Raw genomic sequence first — 17332 nt, forward strand, 5'->3', positions numbered from 1 at the left:
ATTAGTCCATATTTAAATACAAATGTCCTTAAATCTTCACTAATCTTTTCACTGTAGTATCTGCATTCTGATTTCCGATCAATCTTACTATCCATCACTATATTAAAGTCACCTCCCAGAATCATTGACTCACCTTCCATACCATCCAGCAAGGGGCCCAATTGACTGAAAAACAACGTATTTGGAGAGCATGGCGCATAAACACTTCCAACTATCATTTTCCTACCATCATATAGTATATCAAACAATAAAATTCTACCCTCTTATAATATTCAATAAGCCCATTTAAGAGCCAAGCATATGGCCTATAATCCCAGGCCCAGTTAAACACTTTTCCCACAGTAAATAAGGCCTAACATAAGTCTGCAAGCCGCTCCTTTGAAAGCACAACCCATGAACTGGCCAAATTCCAACAACACTGACTCCCTTAATGGAAACGTAACCGGAAGTTGACTGCCAACAGATGTAAAGTTTTTATAAATACATTAAAGATCTCACAGCTGCATCAAGGACACTGTCAAGATCTGTCACTCCTTAGGCAGCACTAGTTCAAGCCAGTCCACTGAAGCATAAAAGTCATCAATGTACTTCATCATCGAAATTTCAGTAAATACGGCACACACCATCATTGACATGCCCCAGGGAGTAACGTCCTCTTTGAACAGGCTCGTGACAGGCGTGGAGGTGCACACAAGCCATGTTGGTCAATATAAGTCTATTTTAAATGGTAAGGGCAGGGGAATCATGAAGGTACCCACACCAGTCCGTGTCGTGTAAAATGTATAGGGCAGGCATGAACTGACCCATGCTGTCCAACACAGGCTCCCTGCTAGATGGCCCATGCTTTGCCGTATCCAGCATTCATTACATAGCAGTTCAATAATCACACGGTGGCAGCAGGAGCCGTATTCGCATGCCTCTGCTCCCAAATGAACTCTCACTTTCACGACCGCCGAAATCCCCATCCTGCACAGAGGCTTCCGCCCCTCCAATGACCGCCACTGCACGGCCCCTCTGCTGTCATGTATATGACGTTGAAGGATTATCCTGCCTCTTAGGCGTTCGGAGGCACAGAGGAGGTCACAATACAGCGAACGCGGTAATGCAGGAAGTAACAGTCTCTGAGCCAGCACACGTCACGGAAAACAGGGGGCGGAGTCCTTAATTCCCGTTTCCGTATTATGTGAGGGATTAACAAGAAGGCTCTATAGAATAGCACGTTAGGTCCCTCACGCAACGTGATCCAAACTGAAGGTGCTTTTCTACACATTTAGCACTATAGCAAGCTGAAAGCAATTTCTGTGTATTTTCAAGTCGGAAACATTCCAATTTCGTTATCAATAATGTAATACAGGCGGCAGCCATTTTTCTCCATAGAAATCAATAGTAAATATAAATGACAAAAGTAAATAAAACAAAACCAATAAACGCCATATAAAAAACCAATCCGTCATCTAATACAAGTCAGACCTTCCTTTCTTCTTTCTCATTCTTCCATTAGTGTCCAAATTTGATGAAGTTCCCTCCACTGGGTCCAGATCTAGGTCTGTTAGGAAAGCCTCTGCCAATTTAGTTTCAGTGAAAGAGTGCAAGCGACCATCCACCATCACCCTAAAAATTGCAGGGTATATTATGTAGTATTTCAAGTTTTTATCCCTAGCTTTTATTTTAGCTCCAATAAAAGCATGATATTCGAGAACTTAAGCAGCTAGGTGACCTAGACGATAAAGAGAGAAGTAAGAGATCTAGCAATATAAAGACACACTATAAAAATTGGCTTAAGGATTACAAATATAATACCAATAATGCCAATTGGAGGTGTATATATAAGTTATGTAAAACACATGACTCCAAAAAATTCTGGTACCTATATCGTCAATTCCTGACGGATGAAGAAAATAGGGAAAACAACGATGTGGGCCAGGAGGTTTGGAAGCATTATATTACTGATCTCTTCTTCAAGACTAGCCACACCTCAGCTGCCCCCATCTGTATAAACTCATATGGTACTGCTAAATTTCCCTTTGATACTCTGGACATCCTTAAATTAATCCAAAATATGAAATCCTCACGTGCCCTGGGCCCGGATGGGCTGGCTAACATTGTTATAAAGCAAAATCCCAAGAAATGGGCAGTGCTTTTCCTCCAGTTATATATTGGTATATGGAAAACAGGAATCATACCAGATAGCTGGAGGAAAGCAATAGTTGTCCCTATTTTTAAAAAAGGGGACAGAAAATCGCCTGATAACTACAGACTACTAGCAATGGCCGACAGTGGCTGTAAGATTTTCTGTTCCCTTTTAGTGGACAGTTTGAACAAATGGATAGAGGAAAAGGGTCTCCTCTCTGCCCAACAAACTGGTTTTCGAAAAGGATATAGTACTTTGGACAATCTGACTATGTTGAAACACATTATAGCTGGTTCTAAGGACAAGGGGGAAAAATTATATGTGTGCTTTATAGATTATTCGAAAGCCTTTGATTGTGTCAATAGGGGCCTCTTGTGAGAAAACTTAGAGGGAAAAAGATTTGTCCCAAAATCTTATACTTTTTGGAGGAAATGTATAGAGAGACCACGGTGTCCATTTGCTTGGGTAAAGGAGGGATGTTATCACCTGATATTAATACTAATACTGGACTCAAGCAGGGATGTGTTACATCTCCTATTCTGTATAACCTGTATGTTTCAGATATGTGGGAGAGTTTTAATATCGTAAATAATTTCCCACCTTTTGGGCGGGGAAACTAATATGTGGCCTTATGTATGCAGATGGTACTATCCTTATGGATAAAACCCCAGTAGGACTGCAAAGAATGCTGAATGGCCTGTTTGCTTACTCTCAGGCGAACAACCTCAACATTAATATAACCAAGACAAAGGTTATGGTATTTGGAGCTAGAAAGCAAGAGAACAAAAGATTTGCCTCTAGATTTATTCCACCAAACTGGAGGTTGTCGAGGCCTACCCTTATTTGGGGATGCCCATTCTGAGCAATCCATACATTCATTTCTTTCAAGAGGCAGTTAATTTAAAAATATTAAAGAAATGGAATGTTATAAGGAAATATATGGCTAGTAAAGGAGGCCACTCCATTGAAGGATTCCTTGAGATATATAAGAGCTGTATCATCCCTGGTATCATGTATGCTCTAGAAACAGTGGAGAGCAAATATCTGGGTAAACTAGATCAACTTGAAGGGAAGCTTTGGAGACCAGTACTCGGATTACCCAATGCTGTGCCAATGCAGGCAATAAAATGTGAGTTGGGGATTATCTCCCTTTTGACTCTGTGGAAAATTGGATGCTGTAAACTCTATTTTAGGAGAAAGGAAATCTGCTCAACCTCATAGGAAAAATAAAAGTGAAGGCAGGTTTAAAAATTCCTATATGGTAAGTTTACAAAATACAGCAGCACCCTTCCTTGAAGCCTTAGGCATTAAGGAACCTATGGGAAAAGACAACACTGTGAGTATTTTGAAAAGACTTTAGGAAAAAGCAGGTACTTGGGATTTGTGTGAAAATCAATCCTATCTTTATACTAAGTCTTGATATGCTACCTATGCTTTGCAAGGCCTTAAACCTAACACTCTGAGACAGTACTTGCTAAATACAGGAAATAGGGCTTTGAGAAGATTTATTTTGCAATTACGCATGAATACCCTCCCCTGTAATGTAATAATTGGGGTACAGACAAACATCCCCCGTGCTGAAAGATTGTGTAGGCATTGTAAAATAGAGGTGGAGACAGTAAGACATATTTTAACTATGTGTACCAAATTAAAGGAATATTATTGTAAAGGGTATGCAAATTTAGTGGGTGATCTTCAAATGATAGAATCTGACCAATTTTGGTCAGTTATCTACGACGGAGAGATTAAGGTTTTTATTGGGGCAGCCTTTTATATCTGGAAGCGAGCAACCTGTTAGTAAATTTATAATAGTTTTTTTAAATATGTGCTATTTTACTATTCTTGATGTGTTTTTTAGATTGGAAACAATAATAATTGATTGTAATATGTATTCTAAATGGTTTCTTTTATGTTTAATTTATAATTGTTTGTAATTGTTTTTGATGAAATAATTTACTTGTAGTCTATAAGGTTTTAATTAACCAAAATGCACTTTAAACTAATAAAAAAATATATATATATTATGTAGTATTTCAAGTTTTTATCCCTCGCTTTTATTTTTGCTCCAATAAAAGCTTTTATCTTGTCCATTATATCTTTACTTAGGTCCACAAATACCATTATTTTGTTTCCACCCCAAGCAAGATCTTTCAGTTCACTAGCTTTCTTTAACACCAGTTCCTTCACAGGGAATCACAGACATTTGACAATAATGTGTCTTGGCTTCTCACCCAGAGATGGTTTAGGTCCCAGAGACCGATGGGCTCTCTCAATTTCTAATGATATGGCTAGATCCAGATTTAGCATTTTTGGTAAGATCTTATGTAAAAAATCAATGGCATTACCTATTTCTGCATTTTCTGGAAAACCAGCAAAGCGAAGATTGTTTCTTCGTGAAAAATGTTCTTGTTCAGACAACTTCAAGGTCACCTTTTCATTAACATTCCTCAGTTCTCTGATTTTATGCATCAGCTTCAAGGTCCTCTCATCCACTACATTCAAATGTTCTTCAGCTGAGTCCACTCTTCTGACAACCGTAGTAAACTTTTCTTCTGATTTCAAAAGAGCTGCTTTAATCTCCCCAATGTCCAAAGTCATTTTGCTCAGCATTTCAAAAAGTTTATCTTCTCTGCTCTCTCCTACATCTTCTTTCTCCACTCCTTTCTGCCTTTTAGCCACTGGGGTATTTGGGGCTGACATTTCTAGTATATAATATATATAAAATCAGGGAAACAGCATAGGACCCAGAGGCACAGTGGTGTTTGCTAAATAGGGGCGATTGTCCACTAGTTAGCCTTTGAACCTGTTCATAGTGACTTGTTTACTTTTCACTACCGGATTGAATTGGGTCCCGCTGTGTGCTGTCTTATTCTCTTGAAGCCTTTTCTGCATGGATCTGAGAAGCAGCGTGAAAACCCTCCCGTCCCTGCCATTAGATTCAGCTCTCCAGTTTGCAATAAATCTACCGCTCCCTCCCTATCCCTTTAAAGAGTTACCACTTTTCGCTGTTGACAAACATGCCAATTACTAACAACTCAGCTGAGGGCGTGTTGGGTGGGAAACAGAAAGATAACCTTAAGGCAGTCCAGTCCATAAGTTTGTTTTTCTCAAGGCACACGAACAGACTCTGCTTGATTCCCATGAACCTTCCACCTCGGGGCTGACAAAAGAGTCTCTAGCCCCGATCACGATCCGCGCTCAACAACTGGCACCAATAGTTGCCATTGATTTGACGTCTTCAGACGAGATGGAAGTTACTAATCAGGGCCAAGATAAAATGTATTGCTTAACAATCCACCTAGTTTCTCTGTAGCACAGGACTCGGACTCCGACTCTGATCCGGGCTCCTCATTTACTTCCTATGAGTCCTCTGTTGCTCCTGCACAGCATATCAGGCTATCACTAGTAATTAAAATTCTTGCCTACTTGTTACAGGGGTGTCCGACTCAATGATAACCAAGCTAAATCAGGTGATGTGTGCGTTACTCTCCCTCTTTGAAAATATACAGAGGGATTCACACAGACAGGCCCAAATATTGGACTTAATCTGGGGTAAGGTTCAACATCTATCGGTTCCGATCATGGTAGGGAAGCATTCAACGGGCGGTCATGAGTCTCTCCCTGACAAACCTTAGAATGACTTGGCTCCCAGAGCCCTAATTAAAGCACAGTCTATTTTGATGAGACAAGTCTCTCATCCGGCCAAAGTTTCCAAGGCCAAAGATCTGGTTCAATCTGCACCGCTCGGCAAACCACAGAGCACTGTTGTGACAAAAGCAAAATGTAAGAGCAAAATGTCTTCAAAAAAATCAAAGAACATGGAACCTACGAAAATCTCGAAAATCCATTTCCAAAGCTTTTTTCAAGTCAGTGTCTCTCCCCGTGGGGAGGCATTCGATAAATAAACATCCCTCTAACTTTGTGAACAGTGTGACTCAAGTAGACCCATTGCATTTGAACTCGGTCGATCCTACTACTGTAGCTTCACGTGGACGTACTCCACTGATATCCACTGAGTCGCCTTCCCTGCTAAAGCAGGATTACCTGTGTTTGGCTCAATGGACAGACAATTACAGTGCGACCTACCCCCGTTGTCTTCAGATGTGCTTCAGAAGGGAGGTGGGGGACTGACACAAGATCATAAATTGCTATTTGGTCATTCTGCCTTACTCCCAAATTTCGGGGGTTCTCCCAGCCTTCTCACAGGCAGTGAGGTGTGGGGGGTAGGCTCAAGGAAATCAGTTCAGTACATCTCACAGGAAGGGGGGAAGTCGCAGAATAGCTCTACTCAGATCAAGTGGCACGCACAGTTCACTGTACCAACTGAGAGTAGATTGGAGGCAGCACTCAGGGAGTCCTCCCTCCATTCAGAATGGTGGCGGCAAGCAAGGGCAGTGGGCACTAAAATCATGCAGGAGGGTCCTGCCCTATTGATACCCCATTCTTCTTATCCAACACAAGGATATGGGATTAAAGTATTTTACCTGGTCAAGGGCTGCAATAAGCAAATTGACTTACAATTTAGGGTTTCTTGTGCAGCATACGAAAAGAGATTTTTTAGCAGTGGAATTTTAAAGTTACTCTCCCTAGTCCCAAGCTTGAAGGCTATTTCATCAAGAGACATAGAGAGCATTTTATTCCCTCAAAAATGAAGAACGGGTGTAGTCTTGCTAACAATATTATCACATATGGTTTTTGATTTGGTATTTGCTGAATTTGAATCACTCCATGGCCTAGGATTTGAATGTTCTATTGATGTCCGCTGTAGGCGACCTGTCTATTCTGAATATCCATTGGTACAATGTGGGGTTAATTACCCAACCTCTTTTGGATATCCTCATGGATCAACGGGTCCAGTGTCAACTAGACAGAGAGTGGGAGGGTGTGTGTTACAACTAGATCGGAGGGAACGTAATTGGCATTCCAAAGCAGGCAATGATTCAAACAACTCAAGGCGCGGTTACGGGTATTGACAAATTCAGTATTCTTTCCTGGAATAGTTGTGGGCACACTCACTCATTTACAAACATAGAACTGGGATAATTTCTACATGAACATACCATCTTTTACATTAAGGAAACTTGGTTAACAGAAACACCAGTAGTGGATGGTTATGTTACTTTTGCCTCCCCTGCTATCCAAGGCCTTAGGGGAAGGCCATCTGGCGGGCTAGTCACCCTTATAAAAAAAGATTGCAGGGTTGTGCATTGATAGGGTGGTTATCGCGAATAAATATTTACTGGGAATACAAATTATTATGTTGCTGGAGGGAAAAACACATAAATTGCTATTATTGAATATTTATTGGCATTACAAATTGACTCCTGTCCAAGCTATTTTAGAGGAGGTTGTAGACTTAATCTCAAATTGGCTTGACAGCTCTCAGGAGGGTTGTATCATTTTGGGAGGTGGTCTCAATTCTTTTTGTTTTTCCGAGTCAAACCCTTGTCTCGGTCCAGCCCGATATCCTGGCCCCTGAAAGATCAAGCATGGAGAACGTTGGCTTGAGTCCCTGAAGTCGTTGGGTCTTTCCCGTTCAATCGCTCGGTGCAGGGAGACTTACAGTGTCACAGCACGTGGGCGGCCAAGGGGTCAAAACAAGCAATTTTAGACTGCCTTTACATGGATGACTATTTGTTCCACAAGTGCCCAATTTTTAGGCTTAAATACACTGAACTCAGCAATCACAAGATGATTATCTCGGAGTTCGACCGGCCAATGATGGGGAAAAGGGCCTCTATGTCCCCCCTTTTCTGTTAATAAAGGGTCAATTCGAATTTCATGGAACCCACACAAAGCCTCACGGGTGAATGGAAGAGTGGAGAGGCAATTGGCATCCATTACATTGGGCTGAAAAATGTACACATTTGATGTAAATCATTTCAACTCTTTTGTCAAATCTTGATATGATGATATGATATTTATAACGCGCTTAATACCCAGAGGTTTCTAAGCGCAGATCCGGGGATCAAACCCATGTTGCTCTGTGTCGTCTTGCTTCCAAGGCGAGCACATTGCCACCGAGCTATCCTCTCAAGACTTCTTCTGGAAAATGTCTGTGATGTAAGTAAGGTCGCCCCCAGAAAACATTGTTAGGCAGAATCATATGCAGTACCCTTTGGGAACACCACACACAATTAAGACTACAAGTGCACGTACAAATTCACCTTTGGTACAAGCCCGTACTACACAGTAAAGTGGTAGCGATGGCTGAGCAGCCAGACTTATCTCAAGAGTAAAGTGAGCAGTATCAGAAGTTAGACAAAGGACAGCAATTACTATGGTTTAAACAAACACTGACTCAAGGTTTCTGAGTAAAAGAATATACAATTATTTACACCATCAGTTATAAAACAGTTCACTAACATAAAGCAGCAGAAAATCACAATCTTAATACCCTGCACAACACCCAATCAATTCTGGACAAGTTAAGCTCAAAATGAAGTGTGAGCAAAATGGCACTCCAGCAATTTAAAAGGGAGGGAAAAGACAAGCTTATCAAAAATCAACAACACCAACAACAACACCAACAAGTTATAGTCAGGGCAATCTACAAAAGGCGTACTACAACTAGGATTCAAATCAATACGCCTGGGCCAATGTTAATGGTACAGAGTCTTTACAGAGGATCACACAGTTCAGAGTAGTTTGCGGTTAAGTCTTTGCCAAGAGTTCAAAACGAAGTTGGTCAGAGGAAAAGTTATTCAAAAGAGTTGAGAAGGACAAGCCTTTGGAGAGGCAAAAGATTTAAAACACTTTCACCGCAGTCGGACGGAACGAACGACCGGATTTGAACAGTACCTTAAATGAAGAAGAATACTGTAGCTGAGGCGGTAGTTCCTGGCAGTTCCTGCCTGCAGGCTCACGGTTCCTGAAGCGATTGTCGGACTGACAAGAAGGAGGAAGTCTGGAGGGTCCTGCACTGCCCAGGGAAGAAACCAGCAGCAGAGCAAAGCGACGAATAAAAGGTGCGCTCCTTAAAAGCATGAAAGGGACTCTCTCAAGCTGGCTATCCGGTTTCCTGTGGCACAGCAAATTCGACCAGGCTGAAGAGGGAGGTCCAGGGGCTTTGTGAGCTGGTTGGTCCCACCAGGCTCAAGGGGAGAAGACGCCTTGCAGATCTCCTCTGTCGACAAAGTTCAGGTGATTTGGACCTGCAGCAGGGCTTCACCGGGATGTCCAGTAGTTGCAGCAGTCGTCTTCCTTCAGCTTCTCGTTGGCTCTCTCGATCCAGTGGTGACTCTGCCTTCCAAGTCCCAGAGATCTGCTTTTTAAGCAGTTTTCCCCCATACACACAGCCTGGCTGTCAATCACACAGCAGGGTGGCTGTCCTGGCAAGACAGTCACCTAGCCAATCAAACTGGAGTGGGACTTGGGTCTACAAGAAGACCCTGTGCAGGGGGCCTAAAACCCCTCCCTCACATCCTGTCCACCCAGACACTCGAGTGCCTAAGGAGGGCTTCTGTGCAGAAGCCCGCCAAAGGACGGCGAACAAAGCAACCAAACCTGGTTTGGCGCACAGAGTAAAACACGAGAAAGACCTTTACAAAAAGAAACGGTGAATAAACCCGACCGGAACCAAAATAAAATCAAAGGGGTCCAGCGGGTTAGAGTTTGAGGCTAACACCATAGCCTCTAACAGTACCGATCCTGTTTTCATAGCTTGCGGTAGAATATAAATGGTAGATACCACTGCCACCAGCCAAATCTTAGAGAAAGGGGAACGAAATAATGTTACATGAGAAACCGACAAAAAGGGATAACCCTACCAGTATTCTATGGAAGATAGTTTGTACTGGGTCTGTAGATTTAAAAACAATAGTAAAGTCAATGGCAACTTTACATGTTCTGGGAGACAGGAATCAGTCCCAAAAAATTGAGTTTAAAGTGGGAAGTCTAAAAAGACAACCCTGTGTCACTGCACTAAAGGTGCTGTGTGACACACAGTAAAAAGAAGATGCCTATAGAGTAGGTGAGACTGGACAGTCCATGAGCACAAAATGTACAACACACAGCAAAAACACATGTAAGAGTGGGAGAAAAGACTCACACTCTTACCAGGTGAAAAAAAAATCCTAGAAATCCAGCAAAGCTGCGGAGGGACTCAGTAGGTAAGGGAAATTAGCCATTCTGGAGAATACTCCCTAACACTCGCCCTCCCCAGACTAAGGGACAGGAGGATCTAATCCACACCAGGATGGATCTCCTGTCGCAAGTCGGTTAAATGGCCTGCTGAGTATCCCAGAAACCTTTGGTAACCCTTGCTAGGAAACTTTTCATCAGTGGTGTTCATTTGTAAACTATTTGACCTACAAACCTGTTGGGCGAGATTTAAAAAGAAAAACAATATTATCGCCAATGGTGTATACAGAACAAATGTTTGCTTCTCCAGAATGATGCAGAATGTATGATGGACGCATCATGTCATGCATCCTCTGCCTCTTTCTGGCATCTCATAAATCATTTGGGCAGAACTCAGAGTGATCTGCAGTCAAATCTTGTTGGCGAACAGCATTGGGTCTCATATTATCAATCCAAAATCAGATCCTCTGAGACCTCTGATTTCAGTGTTGGATGCCGATAGTAAAATTATCACCTCGATGCTGCTTAAACATCTAGAAACCTGGTCTGTTGATTCAGTCCTGATAAAAATAATAACGGCAGGTGGGCTTCCGCAAAAAACACAGTATGAACCTTAACGGTCTATTACTAAAATATGTCAAAGGCTTAGCCTTGAAGGGGCATGCTAAGGTTTCTTATGTAATTAGTTTTGATCTCAGCTCAGCTTTTGACTCAATGAACAGAAGTCTATTGTGGAAGAAGCTGGCAGGGTGGACTATACCGTTGGGTCTCCTTGGACTGATCATTGCCCTTCATCATCAGTCCAACATAAGGATCAGATTAAACAAGATGGGGGATATATCCTATTAACACCATTTCCAGAGTCAGACGGGTGCATGTTGACACCCTGCTTATTTAATTTATACACTTCCAATGTTGGGGAAAGCCTTAAGAAGGCTGCTTTTATGCCCCCCAGTTTGAACAAAGAGCGGTTGACCTGGTGTCTTAAGCAGATGATTTCCATCTGTTCGACCTTACTCTGCGTGGTTTGCAAGAATTGATTGATGCTTTTGCCAGCTTCACCAAGGCAGACTATGTATTAATCAATTGCGCCAAGGGAAGGATTTTGACCTTCTCAAAAAAACGAAAGCATCCTCACCAGCAATGGTGGGTGGAGGGGCATAAACTAGAAGTTGTGGATTTGTTCTTTTATGTGGGGTTCTGTTTTGAGTCCAAACCCACTAAGTAATTGCTTGTGGAAAATCTTACCAATAAGACCTTGGCCCACGGTTCACAAATGAAAACAATTGTTGGGAAGTATGGAAGGTATTCAGTGCTTCCGGCACTCAAATTAATCCCCAAAAGTCTCTATGGAATCGAAATACAGGACATTGCTGTGTTGGATGTTCTCCAAAAGCTCAAGACCACCTTATGGCGGAAATTGTTTCAAAATTCTCATTCCCTACCAGTGGTTATACTAAGATATGACCAGGGAATCAAGTCAATTAGATCAAAGGGAAGAATAAGTTACTTACCAACTGTAACGTTCTTTCAACTGGATGTTCCTCCCACGTATTCCATATCTTTGATAAATCCACTCCCAGCTTGCTAGCCTCGGAAACATTTTTCACAGTAGAGGGCGCTACGCGTCGATGTCTCTCGAGTTGGTGTCCCTCGAAGGCCTCCATATCAGCGCCGACGTCACCATAGGTATAAATAGTCTCGCACAGCATCCGTTGCTCAGTTCTGTTTTGAGATGGTTTTTACCTTGTATGAAATGGTTAATAACCTTGAAGGAGCGTAGGCTGCAACTACAAGGGAGGTTTTACTGCGGGGAAGGATGGGAGGGGCAATAAGGAATATGTGGGAGGAACATCCAGTCGAAAGAACTTTACAGTTGGTAAGTAACTTGTTCTTCTAATGGATTATGTCCTTCCATGTATTCCTTATCTTTGATAGACTTCCAAAGCAGTAGTGTGTAGAGGAGGCAGGAGTAAAACGAAATGTTTCCTTTTAAAGATGCAAAGAGTGCAACACAGCTTTTCCAAATCTTGTCTACTGGCTATAGGAAGTATTAAAACTGTAGCATTAAGTGAAAGTATGTGCAGACGACCATGTGGCAGCCACACATATGTCTTTAATTGGAACTCTCTTTGGAGAGCTGAAGAGGTTGCGATACCCCTTGTTGAATGAGCCCTGAGGTGTTTCCTAAAAATGTACAGCACTCTATAATAGTTAATATGATCCATCTTGGGTTGGCCTGTTTTGTAATAGGTAAACCTAACTTGTGCCCTGCATACCCCACAAACAATTGGTCTGCTTGCCTAATCCTCGCAAGTCTGCTAATGTAAAAACTCAAGGCATGCCTTGTATCCAGCCTGTGTAATCTTTCTTCCTCTTCCCTGGATTGGGAGGAGGGTAAAACGAGGGTAAGGTTATTTTTTGTGTGATGTGGAATTCTGAGACCGCCTTTGGGAGAAAATTCAGCTTCACTTGGAGAACTACCTTATCTTTGTGAACGATTGTATGTGGAGGTTTGCAAGACAAAGTTTGTAATTCTCTCACTCTTCTGGCAGAAATTAAAGCCACTAGAAATACTGTTTTAAGAGGGAGAACCCTTAATGAACAGGAATGAAGGGGTTTGAATGGAGTACCCATTAGAAATTTCAAGACTAGGTTTAGGTCCCACAGTGAAACTTGAAAAGGAGTTGGGGGAAAAACATGAATTAATCCTTTCAGAAATTGAATAACTATGGGAAATTTGAGTATGAAGGTTCCTCCGCAGTGCGCTTGAAGATTGACAGCGCTGCGAGGTAACCCTTGATTGTGCCAACTTGAAGACCTGAATTTGCTAAATATAGCAAAAAAGATAACACCATCGGTGTATTACATGAAAAGGGTTGAATATTCTTTTCTCTACACCAGCTGCAAAATTTGTTTCAACGGCAGCAGTATAAAGATTTTGTTTCTGGCCTTCTGGCTGAAAGCAACACCTGCATTACGTCATCCGGGAGGTCCCAATCCTTGTATCTCAACTTTTCAGAAACCAGGCGTGAAGGTTGAGGGTCCTGATATTCGGATGGAGAACCCGGCCTCCGTTCTGCGAGAGAAGATCCTCTCTTTGCGGAAGATGAATCGGAGGACAGATGGACATGTCTAGAAGATCCGGGTACCACGATCTCCCGACCCAATCCGGGGCAATTAGGATCATGAGTTTCTGGAATCTCCTCAACTTCCTGATCATTTGAGGAATGACGCAAGAGATCTTCGCAAGGGCGAAGATCTCTTGAAGGACTTCCTGAGCTAGTTCCCACTCGTGGGAGCCTGTGTTCTGCCTGCTCAGAGCGTCCGCCGTCGAGTTCTCTCTCTGGCTAGGTGAACTGCCGATAGAGAGATTCCTTCTTGATTTGCCCAGAACCAGAGTTGCATCGCCTCTCTGCACAGTGGCAGTGACCCTACGCCTCCTCTTTTGTTGAGGTAAAGCATTGCCATTGTGTTGTCCGTCATTATCATGACATTCTTTCCCTGAACTGAGGGCAGGAAAGCCTTCAGCGCTAGTCTGATCGCTCTCAGCTTTAGTAGGGTGATGTGTAGTCTGGACTCTGATGGAGACCAACGACCGCTGATGGTCAAGTCGTTGGCATGGGCTCCCCACCCCGTGAGTGAAGCGTCTATGACTACTGTTATCTCTGGCCATGGTTGCCAAAACTGCTCTCCTTTCAAGATGTTCTCCCGGCAGGCCCACCACTGAAGGTCTCCAGCCACTCTGTCCAGGATTAATAGGAGATCTGACATCTTTCCCGAGTATTGTGACAACAGAGTCCTTAGCGCCCACTGGAGAGATCTCATTCTCAGGCGAGCCTCTGGCACTAGAAAAATGCAGGATGCCATGAGGCCGAGCAGCCTCATAAAGTCGAAGACTGGTAGACGCTGGGCATTTCGAAACTTGATGACCATCTGTAGAATATCTTGAGCCCTCACCTCTGGTGGAAAGGCTTTTCCCGGGGATGTGTCCAGGACTGCTCCAATGAACTGGAGTCTCTGTGATGGTATCATCTGTGACTTCTTTAAGGTGAGAGAGAAGCCCAGCTTGTGGAGGAAGTGGCAAACATAATCTACATGGATCTGACCTTGTTCCCGGGACGCTTCTCTGAACAACCAGTCGTCCAGGTAGGGGTAGACATGAATCCCTTCCCTCCTTAGACTAGCAGCCACAACCGCCATTAGCTTGGTGAAGACCCTCGGGCGGAGGTCAGCCCAAATGACAGAACTCGAAATTGATAATGAGAGTTGCTAATGTACGTCCTGTGCTTGTGATGGATTGGCACATGAAAGTAAGCATCCTGAAGGTCTAGAGATAATAACCTGTCCTGAAGCTGAAGGGCCTGAAGGATATGAGAAAGGGCTACCATCTTGAACTTGTCTTTCCTGAGGAATTTTTTTAATTCTAGCAAGTTTAAGATGGGTCTCAATCCTCCGTCCTTCTTGGTATTAGAAAATAGGAGGAATACCAACCCTTGTTCATCTCCACTACAGGTACCGGTTCTATGGCACCTTTCTCTAGCAGGTCTGAAATTTCCTGCATAAGGATCGGGTCTGGAAGCTTCAAAGAGTTGTTCCCTGGTGGATGACTCTGAGGAGTGTGTAGGAAAGGCAGGCAGTAACCTTGGGCAACTGTTTCCAATGGCCAAGCATCTGACGTAATAGCCTGACATTCTGTCAGATGGTGAGTTAACCTACCTCCTACTGGTGTTTTGTGTGGGGAGACCTCAGAAGGGTTTAGAGGCGGCTGACACAGATGCTGAGGGTAAAGCAGCACCTGCTGATGCGGGTTTGGTACCTTTGACCCGTCCACCACGGGTGAATCGTCTCTGGCCCCTTTGAGCTGGCTGCCCTCTGCCTTTTCCGAATGTGGAGTAAAAACAAAAGGGCTTCCCCCGCCAGGACGTAACTGTGAGGCGATTTGGAGTTTGACGGATTGCAGCCCCAAGTGATTTTGCTGCCACCTTTGAGGTTTGCAATTTCTCCAGGCTGTCCTCAGCTTTTTTGCCAAAAAGAGAGGTGCCGTCAAAGGGCATATTCAGAAGCCTGGCTTGCACATCAGGAGCAAAACCAGACTTCTGCAACCACGCAAATCTGCGGATTGTGGTACTCGCCGCCATGGCTCTGCTGATGCTGTCAGCAGAGTCGATACCTGTTTGGAGGGACTCACACATCGCATCCTTCCCATCCTTGACAATGTTCACAAATGCATCTCATTCCTCCCCTTCTGGGAGACAGTCAGCCGCTGATGAAGCACACTCCCAAATGGTATGGCTGAATCTAGCTAGCGTGCAAGTGGTGTTAATAGAGTTAAGTGGCATACTGCATGCTGAAAAGACTTCTTTAGACATGGCATCAAATCTTTTGTCGTCTCTGTCTTGTGGTATAGTGGGGTATGCCGACATACTATTTGACGACGTCGCTGCCTGCACTACTAAACTCTCTGGAGTTGGGTGCTTACTTAAATATTCAGGGTCTGAGGTGGACACTCTGTACTTCGCAGAGAGCTTTTTATTTACTGCAGGGATAACTTCAGCGGCTTTACCAATTTGCAGCCATTTTTCTCTGCAATGCAGCATGAAAAGGGACTCTAGGGTCTTCTTGAGTCCCTTTATCTAAGTTGTCAGTAAGATCATCTTGCTGGAAAGAGGGTGCAAGTGTTGTTCACCCCGTAAATTGCATAATTCTAGCCATAAGGGCTCTGTAAGGCATTTCTGCATGCTCTCCAAGTTCTGGTCTGGAAAATTCTGCCTCTGGAGAGGTATCTATGCCACTGGCATCTTGTAAAGATTCTTGTAGATCTTTCAATCTATTCTCCTCAGAAATTAGTTCCTCTGCAATGGGTAATCTATGCCACTGGCATCTTGTAAAGATTCTTGTAGATCTTTCAATCTATTCTCCTCAGAAATTAGTTCCTCTGCAATGGGTACTGTTGTTCTTTGTAACCCAAAAGGTCTCTCATTGTCAGAGTCTTCCCCTTCCTCATATATAGAGGATAAAGCTCTGAAATAATCAAATCTTGGATAATGGGTAAAACCCCTTTCCAGAGAGGAAGGAGCCAAATTGGTGGATACTGCTTGGGATAAAGTTGTGGTTGTCGATGTAGAGGTTATAGGTCTCGACAAATCCGCAAATGGTGTCAAAAAACTCGAATAGGGCCTCAATGCATTTGAGAGGACTGGAATCCTACTCAGTGTCGTCGATATTGTCAACGCCACTCTCAACGCCTTGGGTGGGACCTTCGACACCTTTGGTGCCGGTGGCGTAGTTGAGGTTTGAGGCCTCGAGGACGTATCCTTCATTGGGGTCGACTACGGCATCAATGATGGCGTCGATGACATAGATTTGTGCTGCGAAGGTACCTTCGACGATGGCGTCGATGACGCAGATTTACTCGTTTTTTGTCTTTACCCGAGGGTTCATGGCGCTCTCGAGGGTTTTTGTTCGCCGGGTTCGACAACTCACAGCGTTTTTGTTTTTCGGTTCTTTCACCTGGGGTATCACCTCTAGGCATCTAGGAGGGGGGTCAAGGCCGCGTTCTTGAAGACCCTAAGCATTTTTTACGAAATTCCTCCCACTTAAATGGAGAGCTGTGTTTAGTGGGGTAGGTGACCCTTTCTGTGGAATTTGAGGATGAAGAAGAGGAAGATCTATGACGCCTCTTCTTAGAGTGTCTCGATCTCGAAGAGTAATGGGAACCGCTTCGAGATCTTGATCGAGAATGTTTCTTTCGACGGTGAGGAGACCAATGTCTCAACTCAGCCAAGGACAATTTTGAAGGGGTAGAAGATTTAACTGCCTTACCCCTTTCTAACTTCCCATTATACTCCTTCAAGGCTTCCACCATCATAGACATGCAGTCCTCACATTCCGAAAACTGGTGCTCTGATCCCAGGCACCACAAACAGATCCTGTGAGGATCCGTTAGTGACATCTTTTTACGACAATCTCAACATTGTTTGTAGTCGGATCGTGGCGCCGATGCTTCGGACGAAGATGCCATTGTAGGATCTTTAGATTTTCGAAGATTTTCGAAGAGTAGAAGAACCGGGCGTTGCGTCTCTGAGGCTTACGAAGCACGGAAAAACGGAACTGAGC

The 17332-nt window shown here is 43.5% G+C and overlaps 1 long non-coding RNA gene across 1 annotated transcript in view; it reads left to right on the forward strand.

Moving 5' to 3' along the window:
- Positions 1 to 17332, forward strand: part of LOC138527424 (uncharacterized) — a 166625-nt gene that overhangs the window by 17980 nt on the left and 131313 nt on the right. The window lies entirely within an intron of this gene.

The sequence above is a fragment of the Ambystoma mexicanum genome, chromosome 14 (assembly GCF_040938575.1).
Source record: "Ambystoma mexicanum isolate Mex_15411 chromosome 14, UKY_AmexF1_1, whole genome shotgun sequence".
NCBI lineage: Eukaryota > Metazoa > Chordata > Amphibia > Caudata > Ambystomatidae > Ambystoma > Ambystoma mexicanum.